Raw genomic sequence first — 12486 nt, 5'->3', positions numbered from 1 at the left:
TTCTTTGGGGAAATATGCAGAATTGGGATTGCTGGATCATATGGTATTTCTATTTTTAATTTCTTGGGGAACCTCCATACTGTTTTCCACAATGGTTCTACCAGTTTATATTATCAATAAGTGCAAGGGAGCTCCTTTTTCTCCACATCTTTTCCAACACTTGTTGTTTCTGGTCTTTTATTTTAACCATTCTGACAGATGTAAAGTGATGCCATTGTAGTTTTTTTTAATTTTTTTAATGGTTTTATTTATTTTTGAGACAGAGAGAGACAGAGCATGAGCAGGGGAGGGGCAGGGAGAGAGGGAGACACAGAATCCGAAGCAGGTTCGAGGCTCTGAGCTATCAGCACAGAGCCTGATGCGGGGCTTGAACTCATGGACTGTGAGATCATGACCTGAGCTGAAGTCGGCTGCTTAACTGACTGAGCCACCCAGGCGCCCTGTCATTGTAGTTTTGATTTGTATTTCCCCGATGCTTAGTGATGTTTCATATCTTATGTGTTTGTTGGCCATCTTTATGTTTTCTTTTGAAAATGTCTTTTCAGATCCTCTACTCATTTTTAAATAGAGTTGTTTGGGTTTTTTTTTTTGTTAAGTTGTATAAGTTCTTTATATTTTTTGGATATTAACTTCTTATCGGATACATCATTCATAAATATCTTATATTCAGTAGGTTGCTTTTTGGTTTTGTTTATGATTTCCTTCACTGTGCAAATATTTTATAGTGGTTTACTTCAATATTTTATTTTTGTTTTTGTGTCCCTTGTCTAAGAAAGCATCTCTCGAAAATTTTTGCTAAGACCAAAGTGAAAGAAACTACTGCTTATTTTTTCATATAGGATTTTTGTAGTCTCAGGTCTCACATTTAGCTCTTTAATCTATTTGAGTTTACTTTTGTTTATGGTGTGATAATGTGGTCAAGTTTCATTCTTTTGCATCCAGGTGACCAGTTTTCCCAGCGCCATTGACTGAAGAGACTGTCTTCTCCTTATTGTATATTCTTGCCTCCTCTATTGTGGATTATTTCATCATATAAGTATGGTTTTATTTCTGGGCTTTATTTTCTGTCTTATTGATCTGTGTGTTTATTTTTGTGCCTGTACCATATTGCTTTGATTACTACAGCTTGAAATCTGTTATTGTGGTACCTCTAGCTTTGTACTTTTTTCTCAAGATTTTTTTGACTACTTGGTGTCCGTTGTGGTTCCACACAAATTTTAGGATTGTTGGCTCTAGTTCTGTGAATTTTTTTTTTGTAGTTTGATAGGGACTGTATTGAATATGTTGATTGTTTTGTGTACTATGGACATTTAAAAAATATTAATGCTAAAACTCCATGAACATGGAATATCTTCCCTTTCATGAGCTTTGGAAAAATGTGCCATTATTAATTCAAATACTGTTTTCTGCCTGTTCCATATATATATATATATATATATATATATATATAATATTATATATAATATTTTTTAAGTTTATTTATTTTTATTATTTATATATTTTTTAATTTACATCCAAGTTAGTTAGCATATAGTCCAATAATGATTTCAAGAGCAGAAACCACTGATTCATCCCATACATATAACACCAAGTGCTCATCCCAACAATGTCCTTCTTAATGTCCCTTGCCAATTTAGCACATGCCCCCACCCACAACCCCTCCAACAACCCTCAGTTTGCTCTCTATATTTAAGACCATCTTATGTTTTGTCCCACTCCCTGTTTGTATATTATTTTTTCTTCCCTTTCCTTACATTCATCTGTTTTATATCTTAAATTACACATATGAATGAAGTCATATGATATTTGTCCTTCTCTGACTGACTAATTTTGTTTAGCATCTAGAGGAGAAAGCAGGAAATAACCTCTTTGACCTCAGCTGCACCAATTTCTTACTTGACACATCTCCAAAGGCAAGGGAATTAAAAGCAAAAGTGAACTATTTGTACCTCATCAAGATAAAACCTTCTGCACTGCAAAGTAAACAATCAACAAAACTAATAGGCAACCGATGGAGTAAGAAAAGATATTTGCAAATGACATATTGGGTAAAGGGCTAGTATGCAAAATCTATAAAGAACCTAGCAAACTCAACACCCAAAAAACAAATAATCCAGTGTCCAGTGAAGAAATGGGCAGAAGACATGAATAGACACTTTTCCAAAGAAGACATCCAAATGGCCAACAGACACATGAAAAGATGCTCAACATCATTCATCATCAGGGAAATACAAATCAAAATGACAATAAGATGCCACCTCACGCTGGTCAGAGTGACTAAATTGAACAAATCAGGAAACTAGAGATGCTGGCAAGGATGTGGAGAAATGGGAACCCTTTGCACTGTTGGTGGGAATGCAAACTGGTGCAGCCACTCTGGAAAACAGTGTGGAGGTTCCTCAAAAAACTAAAAATAGAGTTACCCTGTGACCCAGCAAGAGCACTACTAAGAATTTACCCAAGAGATACAGGAGTGCTGATGCATAGGGGCACTTGTACCCCAATATTTATAGCAGCTCTTTCCACCATAACCAAATTATGGAAATAGCCTAAATGTCCATCAACTGATGAGTGGATAAAGAAGATGTGGTTTGTATATTCAATGGAATACTACTTGGCAACGAGAAACAATGAAATCATGCCATTTGCAGCAATGTGGATGGAACTGGAAGGTATTATGCTGAGTGAAATAAGTCAGTCAGAGGACAGATATCATATGTTTTCACTCATATGTGGATCTTGAGAAACTGAACAGAAGACCAAGGGTGAAGGGGAAAAATAGATAAAAACAGAGAAGGAGGGAGGCAAACAACAAAAGACTATTAAATACAGAGAATAAACTAAGGGTGGATGAGGGGGTGGGGGAGAGGGAAAATGGGTGATGGGCATTGAGGAGGGCACTTGTCGGGATGGGCACTTGGTGTTGTATTTAAACCAATTTGACAATAAAGTATATTCATAAAAAATAAACAAAATGCCATTTTATGCTGATTTTACCATCTGTATCATTTCTCAATAAATTTCTATTGATTTATTATTCTCTTCAGTATAGGATATGGTTTCCCTACCTTTTTGTATGCCTGATAATCTCTCTTTGGATGTCATTCATTTTGCATTCTACATTGATGGCTTCTGAATATTTTTATTTTCCTATAAATATTATTGAGCTTTTATCTGTGATGTACTTAAGTTACTCGGAAATAGTTTGCTTTTTGTGGGTCTTCCTTATTTGATAGATAGACCCAGAGTAGTTCTCCATATAGCGCTATCAGCCCCACTACAAAAAAAGACCATCTTGAGTATTCTACTCAATACCCCTTAAATAGGACTTTTTCCAGTCTGGTTGGTGGGACCAAGTACTTTTCCCAGCTTGTGAAAGCACCATGCCATAATATTAATGGATGTTCACTGGCCTCAGTTTCCTCACATAAGCACTGATGAATAAACTGATGATACCCGAGGGATAAACTCAGCTGGTCCCCAACCCAGGGTTTCTTCTCTGTGTAGCTCTCTTCTCTTCAACACTGTGCCTTGGAAACTCTAGCCACCTTGGTTTCTTTGGATTGTCATCTCTGTCTTCTCAACTCAAGGAGTTTTCCGGCTCCATATGAATTACTGCTCTCTGTGTTGTGCCCTGGTAACTCCCTCAAGAGTGCAAACTGCTGCAATCTTACAGTTTACCTCACTTGTTTCCTTCCTTTAAGTGATCGCTGCTTTTCATTGCCTGAGACTCACTTCTTTAGAAATGTTGCTTCATATATTTTGTATTTTATTTTCTTTCTCTCTCTATCCACCCCTCTTTGCATTCTTTCAGGTTGTAGGGTAAATATGCTCCTTGTTACTACATTTTGGGCAAAAGCAGAAATTTATAAGTGGATTTTAAAAGGACAAATGTGCTTCTGAGGCTGTACTTTGTGAAAATATGTTCATTCCAATTTAGAAATTTCAGCCTAGTTTGACTCTTCCAACCATGGATATTGAAGAAAGGTTGTAGCAATGTTGGTTCAAGACAATATTTATGCATATTAACTTTTGAAAATTTGACATGAAGCTGTATACATAATAGAAGATTATGCATTTTTCAAAATAATTGACAGTTTTGTTATCTCATGTTCTAGTGCTAGTTTTCTCTATTTGTGAGGAATTGCATAATATCAAATAGGCAATTTAAAATTAATGCTGACTTTATTGGCCCAATTAGACAAATAAATATATGTAATCAAATTAATTTAATTACATGAGGTATAAACATCATATTTGCATGAGGAAAATGAGTTTAATTTTTAAAAATTGATGAGGAAAAGAAAAATAGTCGAAATTATACCATATGTTGAAATTACACCAACATTATTGAAGCCAATATCCACATCTCTAAATTTTATTGCATTCATTTGAATGAAGTGACATTTCACTTTTTTTAATAGTGCAAAAATGTTGGGCATTTAATATTTGTTCCTATGTATGATGCACTGAAAAATTATTGTGACTTTACTAAGCATGATTATTTTACAAATTGCATAAGATAATTATAGAGAAAGTACTTAAGAGCAACATAAAGAATTTCATATACCAGGTAAGAAAAAAATTTAAATTCTACTGTGTTTCTGAAAACAGAACAACATAGTACTGGTGTATATTATTATTTAAAAGGAGAAATAGTCATGTATACTGAGTTGCAAACATACAAAAAATGCTCATCTTACTGTTTTCCTTCTTATGTATATGGACATTTGAATTAAAAAAGTGAGCTTAAACCCATGAACACTTACAAAATCTGTAAGCTGAAAGATGAGTTCTTATTAGGTGGCAATAACATAATCAGTTTATATAGCATTTCAATCCAGACCCTTAAAGCTATTATGGTTTAACAAAAAATGATTCATTTGCAAGTTTTGACTTTGAATTAAACTATTTAAGACATTATCTAAATAATTATAACATATATTTAAGCTTATTGAAGTAATAGAATTGAATCTAACAAAATGAGAAAATAGAAACATTCTCATTGAATATTCAACAAAAAGGATAAATATTAATGCCATAAAATTATCATCTTTGTAACTGAAACTTAATTGACACACAATGTTACGTTAGTTTCAGATGTAAACATAGTGACTTGACAACTCTATAGTTTATGCTATATTCATAACTGTAGCTATCATATTTTCTTTATAATACATCAACACAGATAAGCAATGAGCTTATTCATATATGGCTTGATGCTATAGTATAAAAATTTAGCCTACATATGAAATTAAATCATAAATCAATCATAAATAATTTCTTTCAAAATTCTCTAAGGTCAAAGCCAAGCACATTAAAATGTTACATTCAGGTTTATGGCAAATAAAATAAATCATAGACAAGGAAATATTCCCAATATTATTCAAACTATACTACGTGAGTGACAGGATATATGTTTCAAAAGAGCTATATATTTAAGAGAGGAACAAGTCAGGAATGAAAATACAGTTGTAGTTTGTAGAGATAATTATGAAGTGAAATTTGCATATATCTGTGTATGCATCAGCTACATGTGATGAAGACTACGTTACTAAAGTCAATCAAATTTTCATCTTGGAGGATCACCAATTACTGTTTAACTTCAATGATATTTGAATATTTTTAGGCTCATTGAAAAGTATTGAGGAAGAATATTACCCCCAGTAGATTACATTGTACTGAAACACATCTCACTTTCTTTTGGATGTTATATATTTTTTGTTGGGAATTAGTTTAAGAATTCTCTGAGCTTGCACCGATGCGTTAAGTTTTAATGGTTTTAATGTTTTTAAGTTTATTTATTTATTTTGAGAGAGACAGAGAGAGAGGAGAGGGGCATAGACAGAGGGAGAAGGAGGATCTGAAGCAGGCTCCAGACTGTCAGCACAGAACCCAATGCGGGGCCTGAACTTATGAAACATGAGATCATGACCTGAGACAAAACGAAGTTGGATGCTTAACCAACTGAGTCACCATAATTTAGCTATTGTAAACAATACTGCTATAAACATACAGGGGCATGTATCCATTTGAATTAGTGTTTTTGTATTCTTTGAGTAAATTCCCAGCAGTGTAATTGCTGGATTGTAGAGTTTTATTTTTTAATAATTTTTTAAATGTTTATTTATTTTTGAGACACGGAGAGACAGAGTATGAGTGGGGGAGCGAACAGAGAGAGAGAGGGAGACACAGAATCCAAAGCAGGCTCCAGGCTGTGAGCTGTCAGCACAGAGCCTGACATAGGGCCAAAACTTGTGAACTGCAAGATCATGATCTGAGCCGAAGTTGGACGCTTAACTGACTGAGCCACCCAGACACCCCAAAGAGTTCTATTTTTAACTTTATGTACAATCTCCATTCTGTTTTCCATGGTGGCTGTGCCAATTTGCATTCCCACCAATACGAGTGTGCCTCTATCTCCACATCCTTGCCAACACCTCTTGTTTCTTGTGTTGTTGATTTTAGCCATTATAAAAGGTATGAGGTGATACCTCATAGGTTTGATTTGCATTTCCCTGATGGCAAATAAAGATGATCATCTGTTCATATGTCTGTTGGCTGTCTTGAAGTCTTTGGAGAAATGTCTGTTCATGTACTTTGCCCATTTTGTAATTTCATTATTCATTTTTGGGATGTTGAGTTTTATAAGTTTTTATACATTTTGGCTACTAATCCTTTATTGGATATGCCACTTGCAAGCATTTCATAAGTTGCCTTTTGTTTTGTTGATTGTTTTCTTTACTGTGCAGAAAGCTTTTGTCTTGATGTAGTCCCAATAGATTATTTTTGCTTTTGTTTCCCTTGTCTCAAAAAACATATCTAGAAAGAATTCGCTATGGCCAATGTTAAGAGGGGTTACTGCCTTTTTTTCCCTCTAGGATTTTTATGGTATGAAGTCTCACATTTAGGACTTTAATATATTTTGAAATTACTTTTGTGTATGGTGTAAGAAAGTGCTTCAGTTTCTTTTGCATGTTGCTGTTCAGTTTTCCCAACAGCATTTGTTGAGGAGATTGTCTTTTTTCCATTGCATATTCTTTCCTGCTTTGTTGAATATTGATTGATCATAGAGTTGTGGGTTTATTTCTGTGATTTCTATTCTGCTTTATTGATATTTAGGTCTATTTTTGTGCAAATGCCATATTGTTTTGATTACTACAGCTTTGTAATATAATTTCAAGTATGGAAATGTGATGAATCCAGCTTTGCTTTGCTTTTCTTTTTAATGTTTTTATTTAATTTTGAGAGAGAGAGATAGAGACATGAGCCAGGGGAGGGGCAGAGAAAGAGGGAGACAGAGAATTTGAAGCAAGCTCCAGGTTCTGAGCTGTCAGCACAGAGCCCAATGTGGGGCTGAAACTCATGAGCTAGAGATCATGACCTGAACCAATGTCAGACACTTAACCAACTCAGCCACCCAGGCGCCCCTTGCTTTTCTTTTTTAAGATTGCTTTGTCTATTCAGGGTCTTTTGTGGTTCTATAGAAATTATAGGTTCATATGTTCTAGTTCTGTGAAAAATGCTGTTGGTATTTTAAAAAGGATTGCATTAACTATAGAATGCTTTGGGTAGTATTGACATGTTAACAGTATTTGTTCTTCCAATGCATAAGTATGGAATATCTTTCTATTTTTGCATCATCTTCAATTTGTTTCGTGTTTTATAGTTTTCAGAATACATGTCTTTCACCTCTTTGATAAGGTTTATTCTTAGGTGTCTTAATATTTTGGTGCAATTACAAATGGGATTATTTTCTTCATTTATCTTTTTTCTGCTTCATTACTGGAATATAGAAATGCAAAAGGTTTCTGCACATTGATCTGTATTCTGTGACATGACTGATTAGCTTATCAATTTTAGGAGTTTTTTGGGGGGATTCCTTGGGGTTTTGTATATGTATATATATATACATGTGTGTATATATATATATATGTATATATGTATATATATATAGTATCATGTCATCTGCAAATAGTGAAAATGTTAACTTTCCTTACCACTTTGGATTCTTTTTCTTCCTTTTTGTTTTCTCATTTCTGTGGCTAGGACTTCCAATACTGTGTTGAATAAAAGTGGTGACAGTGGGCATCTTGTCTTGCTCCTGACTGTGAAGGAAAGGATCTGTTTTTCCCCACCGAGGATGATGTTAGCTGTGGGGTTTTCATATATACTTATTACATTGAGGTACATTTCCCCTAAACCTATTTTGTTGAGAGTCTTTATCATGAATGAATGTTGTACTTTTTAAAATTCTTTATCTGCGTCTATTGAAATGATCAGATAGTTCTTATCATTTCTCTTATTGATGTGATGTATCATGTTGATTGATTTGTGAATATTGAGCCATGCTTGCAATCCAGGAGCAAATCCCACTTGATTGTGGTGAATGATTGTTTAATGTATTGTTGGATTTGGTTTGCTGTATTTTGTTGAGGGTTTTTTGACTCTATGTTCATCAGGGATATTGGCCTATAGTTGTGTTTTTTATTACAGTCCTTATCTGCTTTTGGTCTTGGGGTAATGCTGGCCTCATAGAATGAATTTGGGAATTTTCCTTCCTTTTAAAATATTTTTGGAATAGTTTGAGAAGAATAAGTAATAACTTCTCATTAAATGTTTGGTAGAATTTTCCTGCGATAACATCTAGTCCTAGACTTTTATTGGTTGGGATGTTTTTGATTACTGATTCAATTTCATTGCTAGTAATTGGTCTGTGCAATTTTTTGATATCTTCCTCTTTCAATTTTTATAGTTTATGTGCTTCTTGGTATTTTTCCATTTCATCTGGGTTGTCCAGTTTCTCGACATGTAGTTTTTCATAATATTTTCTCATGATTGTATTTCTGTGGTCATGGTTGTTATATCTCCTCTCTCATTTGTGATTTTATTTATTTGAGACCTTTCTCTTTTTTTCTTGATAAGCCAAGTTAGATGTTTATCAATTTTATTGGCTTTTGAAAGAACCAACTCATGGTTTCATTGATCTCTTTTATTTTTTTTATTTTTTAGCTAGTATACCATTTATTTCTGTTCTGATCTTTATTATTTCCTTCCTTCTGTTGGTTTTAGGTTTTGGTTTTTGTTCTTTTCCTAGCTCCTCTAAGTGTCACATTAGATCATTTGAGAGTTTCTTGCTTCTTGAGGTAGGCCTATATTTCCATAAACTTTCCTCTTAGAGTTGCTTTTGCTGCATCCCAAATGTTTTGGGACATTATGTTATCATTTTCATTTGTTTTCATGTACTTTTTTATTTGTTTACTTCCTGGATGACTTATTAATTGTTTAATAGGAGATTATTTAAGTTTCAATTATTTGTGGTCTTCCCAGATTTCTTTTCTTATGTTTGACCTCTAGTTTCTTAGCACTGTATTCAGAAAAGATGAATGGTATGACTTTGATCTTCTTGAATTTATTGAGGCCTGCCTTGTGACCTAATATGTGATCTATTCTGGGGAAAGTTTTGTGTGTACTTGAAAAGAATGTGTATTCTGCTGTTTTAGGTTGGAATAATCTGAATATATCTGGTAAATCCATCTGTTCCAGTGTGTCATTCAGTTCCATTATTTCTTTGTTGATTTTCTGTTTGATCTGTCCATTGATGTCAGCAGGTTGTTAAAGTCTCCTACTGTTTCATATTATTATCAATTAGTTCCTTTATGTTTGTTATTAAGTGTTTTATGTACTTGGGTGCCCTTATTTTGAGTGCACAATATTTGTGATTGTTATATCTTCTTGTTGAACTCTCCCCTTTATTATTATATAGTGTCCTTTTTGTCTTTTGTTACAGTCTTTGTTTTAAAGACTATTGTTTGCCCAAAATAAGCATTGCTACTCTGGCTTTTTTTTGACACCAGTTTTCATGGTAGATCTTTCTCCATTCCCTCACTTTCAATCTTCAATTATCTTTAGGTCTAAAATGAGTGTTTTGCAAGCAGCATATTGATAGGTCTTCTTTTTCACCCATTCTGTCAACTTATGTCTGTTTTTTCACCCTATGTCTTCTAATTTGAGCATTTAGACCATTTATATTTAAAGTAATTATTGATTGATATGTATTTTTCTTTTTATTACTTGTTTTGTGGTCATTTCTGAATTTTTTTCTTACCCCTTTGTGTCTTTTTCTTTTTTATAGTTTTCTGGTTTTATTTAATGATATATTTGGATTATTTCTCTTTTTATTCTTATCATACTTATTAGTGATTTTTGATATGTTGTTACTATTTGGTCTGTATATAACTTCCTTTGCATATAATAGTCTAGTTTATGTTGATGGCCACTTAAATTTAAACCTATTATTCACTCTTCTCCTCCTCACATTTTAGGTATAGGGTGTCTTAATTTATATCCTTTTGTTTTATGATTTTATTGACTGATTTTTCATAGAAGTGTTCATTTTTGTTGTTGTTTTGTTTCTTTATTTCATTCTATCACTTTTGGTTTCTCCTTTCCATTCAATGAGTCCCCTTTAATATTTCTTGCAGGGCTAGTTTAATGGTATGAACTCCTTTAGTTTTGATTGTCTGGGGAACTCTTTATCTCATCTTCTATTCTGAATGATAGCCTTGTTGGATAGAGTATTATTGGCTGAAGATTTTTCCCATTCAGTATTTTCAATATATCATGTCACTCCTTGGTGGCTTGCTAACTTTCTGCTGAAAAAGCTGCTGATAGCTTTATGGGTTTTCCCTTTCATGTCACTGTCTTCTTTTTTCTTGCTGCTTTAATTTTTTCCTTTATCTCTATATTTTACCAATTTAATTACAATATATCTTGGTGGGAATACGCTTTTGTTGATTTTGTTGTGGCTTCTTTGCACCTCCTGAGCCTGGATATCTGTTTCTCTCTCCAGATTAGGGAGGTTTTCAGCTCTTATCTCTTTAAATAATTTCTCTGTGCCCTTTTATCTCTTCTTCTTCTAGGACACCTATAATATGAACGTTATTACATTTGATGGAATCAATGAATTTCTAAATCTATTCTTGTTTTGTAAAATTGTTTTCTTCATCTTTGTTCAGCTTGATTACTTTCCATTACTCTGTCTTCGAGGTCATTACTTCATTCTTCTGCATCTTCCATTCTACTCTTCATTCGATCAAATGTTTTTGCATTTTATTTATTAAGCCCTTTACTTCTGCTATTTTATTCTTTATCGCTGTATTAAGATGTCACTGATGTCTTCTATTTCTCAAGTACAGTGAGCATCCCTATGGTAATTGCTTTAAATACTCTGTCAGGCATATTAATTATATATATTTCACTTAGATCTCTGACTGTGGCCTTGTCCTGTTATTTCATTTGGGATAAATTTCTCTTGCCTTGTCATTTTGTCTAAAGTTGTACCTGTTTCTTTATGTTAGGAAAGTCAGCTAAATCTCATTTTCTTGGAGGTAATGGCTTTATGAACAAGAGGTCTTATAGTGCCCCGCCATGTAGTGTCCTCTTGGTCTCCGGATCCTGATACTTCCTGGAGTATCTCCAATGTGTGCTGCATGTGTTTTAGTGTTTTCTCCTGACTTCTTTATCCATCAGGATGGTCATATGCAGAGGCTTTCTACCTGCTGTGGGCAGTGTTTGTTCCCTAACCTGAATGTGGAGTGTTTTAAGTAGATATGCTCTGATCTTCTTGTGAAATGACACCTGTTGCCATTACTCCAGAACCAAGTCTCCACAAAACTCCTAAGGCTGGAGATGTGGTGTGAGGAGAGGTTTGGACAGGTCTCCTGGGAAAGAAGCCTCACTGCCTTGTGGCTGATAACTGGGAAGCATAACTGGGAAGGCTGTTTCCAACAGAGTGTGGAGGCCTGAGACTTGGTGTAAGCACGTTAGGAAGGGAGTGTCAGTGCTGAGCTGGTTTCCAAAGATGGCCCTGTGTTTATGTTGAGGGACAGGGGCAGGAAATGGTGCCTGTAAGTTCCTTTGTTCCTGGAGGGGTCTCTCTATGAATGTTGCCTCTCTGTGACATGCTCTGAAATAACCAAATATCCTCCCCACCTCTGCCACAAGCACTGTTGATATTGCTGTCTTTATGCTGTATATCCATGGGTTTATGCCTGTCTTCTTTCCAAAAGCAGTGCAATGCCCTCTGAGCTCTATCCCAGCCAAGCCTGTAACCTTTAAAACTCCAGGCTTTAAGCCCCACTTGCTGCCAGTAGTCTTGTAATTTCCACCACCCCTCACTTGCTTTCCAAGCCAATTGCTATGGAAATTCACTTTGCCTTAGAGTTCCCTTGTGTGTTAATCTGTCTCTCACCCTTCTCAACAACATAGCTCCCTCCCCACCATAGCAACCATGATCTATTTTTCTCCAAAACCACATCTCCATACTTTGTGCCTTCTTCGATGCATCCTCTTCTCTACCTTTAGTTGTGGAGTTTGTTCTGTCAATCTTCAGGTCAATTCCTGTATTATTTAGTATGATTTGATAATTACCTAGTTGTATTCATGGGAACCAGTGAGCCTATGGTTCTCCTACTCTGTCACAAT

The sequence above is a fragment of the Neofelis nebulosa genome, chromosome X (genome assembly GCF_028018385.1).
Source record: "Neofelis nebulosa isolate mNeoNeb1 chromosome X, mNeoNeb1.pri, whole genome shotgun sequence".
NCBI lineage: Eukaryota > Metazoa > Chordata > Mammalia > Carnivora > Felidae > Neofelis > Neofelis nebulosa.
Note: the sequence above shows the minus strand (reverse complement) of the source record.